This window comes from Ziziphus jujuba, chromosome 6 (genome assembly GCF_031755915.1).
Source record: "Ziziphus jujuba cultivar Dongzao chromosome 6, ASM3175591v1".
Lineage (NCBI taxonomy): Eukaryota > Viridiplantae > Streptophyta > Magnoliopsida > Rosales > Rhamnaceae > Ziziphus > Ziziphus jujuba.
This window is the reverse complement of record NC_083384.1, coordinates 10454090-10458025: the sequence shown is the minus strand read 5'-3', so window position 1 is coordinate 10458025 and position 3936 is coordinate 10454090.

Here is a 3936-nt window from a genome sequence, read left to right as displayed (position 1 = left end):
ATAAATATTAATGGTAGTATACCGGGAATTTCCTATCAAAATTTTTTACAAAATATGACGTGATATGCACATGATTTAGCACAAGGGCAAAGTACATCTTTTTACACCCATTCCTACTCAAAGATAAAAATAATAAAATTAAAAGTACCATCCAAAAGATTACTCAAAGACTCTTAAAGGACCCATTACCCAAAAAAAAGACTCTTACAGGACAAGAGCTTCTGTTTAGTCAAAGAGGAACGGAATCTGTCCCAATTGTGGAAGTTGCCCCCCAACCCACAAAAAAAAAAACCAAAAAGATTGTGCCCCATTGCCATCCCTCCGTATGATCAAGGTTTAAAATATTGATATTGATAGAAATATCAGAGTTTAAACTATGAAATTTTTTATAGAAATATCGAAAAATATCGAATCTCGATAAAAAATTATAAAAAATAATAATAATTTATTTTAAAACATAAAAATTTTTATTAAAATTTTAGAATTAGCTTATTTAATCCATCAATTATTAAATTGATTATAAAACTTGCTAAAATATTGAATATATGTTATATTCTTCTTAGTGAATTGATTTATAATAACCATAGATGAATTATTATTAATAAAAATATGTCAAAAAATACATATATGATAAAATTATTTATTAACTAAAATATATAAAACAATTATTACAATTATATCGTAGTTCATAAATGTCATCTTAATACCACATAAAACTTCTGGGTGGTTGAAAATCATCGGTTTCTTCCTCATTTTGATTTTAAGATGTGAAATGTGAAAAATAGTTATGAAAAGACGTATCTCCATGATAATTTTGCGTATAATTATTAATATGTCAACCATATAAATATTGCATTATTGGTTAACTATGTGCATAACTATTACTCTCTAATAGTTGAGTTTGAGAGAGTACCCATAAGTTGTTACTTAATGACATTCCATAAATATCCATTTAATTTTAAATACTATTGTAAGATGCTCCGTGGAATAAGAAACTCGTGGAGAGTATTTAGTTGATTAATATATTGCCTTCTTCTTAAAAGAAAATGAAAAATAAAACCTGTTATAACTTATAAGGAATATATTTTGAACAATTTTCTTCTTTAAAAATGTAAAAAAAATAAAAAATAAAAAAATTGTGAATTATGAGGAATTTTTTTATTTTTCAAACAAACATTATTATTTCACATGTATAGATTTCATCATATATTTACCCACATTTGTAAAATAGATATTCCTGACAATAAGATTTAATAGATTCAAAAATATAATTCACAATCTTTATATTTTTACTTTATCGATATTCCTAAGTAGACAGATTCAAAAATATAATTCACAATCTTTATGTTTTTACTTTATCAATATTCAATAAGTAGAACTTATTAATGTTATTCAATTTAATTCATTTTATTTTGTTTATATCACTAAATGTCTTAAAAGCAATTAAAGGGTAAAAAAAATTATCAGTGAAGTTATTTTGATAAATTTTTTTACTAAATATCAATAATATTTATGAATTTTTAAAAAAATTAAAAAAATTCCATGGATATTTTCGAAACTTCATGAAAATTTCAAATATTTCTATGGAAATTATAGATTTTTTAACCAAATTGTTAAGGATTTGATATGGATATTTTTACGAAAATTTTCATGAAAATTTTGGCGAAATTTCAATGGATATTATGAAGTTCTATCCATTTCTATTTCGAATCTAAATTTTATGTTGATTCCTTAAAAAAAAATGAAAATATCGAATAAATTTCAAAAAAATATCTGATAATTTAAACCTTGCGTGTAATACATTGCCATCAAATCCCCCCCCCCCCCCCCAAAAAAAAAAAAAAAAGAAAAAAAAAGTCAGATCACAAATCTAGGGTGTCAATTAGGGTTGATCGCAAATCAGGGTTGACCAGATTAATAATAAGGTAATCTATTTTGATTATTGCTTATAATAATAATAATAATAATAATAATAATAATAATAATAATAATAATAATAAAAATAGTTGATCCAAACAAATAGTCAAAGATTCAAAGGTATTTAGGACATGTTTGATATACAGGATAATTTTGGATCAAACAGGATATGTCTAAATTGAATAGGAAATGAGAATTGCTAGTTGCACCGCTGAAGAAACTTTTTACAGTCCCATTATTTTTAAATTACATTAATATCCTTGTTAAATATTGTATATACTTTTATAAAATAAAAAAAAAATAAAAACCACTTTCTTAACCACCGACGTAGATGGAGACGTGAAGGATAATGGCTTTGCCAGAGAGAGACACCAGAGGACGGTGGACTCAAGGTGGAAAATGGCAGAAGATGTGGAGATCATGGGAGTAAAGAAATCTTGTATCATGCCCCAATATCAAACCAGACTGTTTCGAATCCATTTTATAATATTCTAGTTCAAGATTAGCAAAATTTAAAGTACAGTATGGGATTATCACACAAGAGCACCATTGTTCAAGGACTTTGGTATTTATCTGATTACTATGGATTTAGGTCATCCTTAACAAAAAAAGAATGACGATTTGAAATAAACAGATTGTGTTTTCTTTTTCTTTTTTTTTTTTTAATTTCTCAGTAAATGGATTTTGAATTTAATTATAAAAAATTAATGTGAGAAAATAGAAATGACAGTCAGTAGAGAGAAAGAATGAAGGGAGATAACGAAGATGGAGAAGACGAGGGAAAAGAGTAAAAAATAAATAATGGTATTTTGTTCATTAAATTTTTAATGGAATTGTATAGAATTCATTTTGCATTGTAAAAAAACTTCTCATAGAAAATATATAATCCAATTTTATGTTTGATACAGTTTTAAATTAAATGGTAAACTAGTTATTCCATATTTGATGCAAAATCGAATTGAAATGAACTATTTTATAATTATTTAATATAAAAAATTTTAATATAAAAAATTAAATTATACATTTATATTTAAAAATATATTATATTAAATTAAAGTCGTAAAGTTATATATTTATATTTAGATACAAAATTTAATATCGTTTTTACACCCACAAATTCATGGTAAAGAATGAAGAGAGTTTCATAGGAAGGCATTGCCTTTGCTTGGCGGTCAGTCAGATACAGGCAGTACTATGTGTCAAGAGACAGCAAAGAGATTTATTTTTAGTTACAAATCAACTGTGAAATATCAATAGAAAATAATAAAAAAAACGATTCAAACAAAAAATATCAATGATTAGATAACTAGAAAAATAAAAAGAAAAAAAAATTGACAAAATTTATTCACAAAGGAAATCATTTTTATATAAATTTTCCAAAAACAAATACAAAAATTATATCATAAATGGGTCAGGTTAGGGGATTCACCATAAGAATTCCCCTAACTCGACCTACCAATCATCCAAAAAATAAAAATAAAAATGGGATGGTAGTGCGAGGAATGGGGTTATCCGATTCCGCCCCACTTCCAAAAAGTTGGGGAAAACTATGGGGACAGGGTAAGTAAAATACCACGAGGATGGGGATAAAATTTAAAAAATGACCCCAAACCACCCCATTGACATTGCTCCCCACTGCTCCAACCTCAACCCCAAAATCCCCATCCTTGTCCTAACCAGAAAAAAAAAAAAAAAAGTCCCATATGACACACCTGCCATCCGCTCCTCTCAAAAAGAAAAAAAGAAAAATCCGTATCCCCGTCTCTAGCCAAAGAAAAAAAAAAAAAATTCCCAACTCACAAGCTTCCTCCGTAATAATAGATATTATATATATGGAAATATGATCAAAATGTTTTTCTCAATGTTAGTGAAGATTTTGAACACGGGATTGAAATCTTCAGAGGATTCAATTGTAGACCTACAATGGCTCAATGGGCACGAGACTTTATTTATTTTTGGTAAACTAAAACACTGATTTTTAACTTTTTTTTTTAACCTTTTAACTATTAAAATTAACTG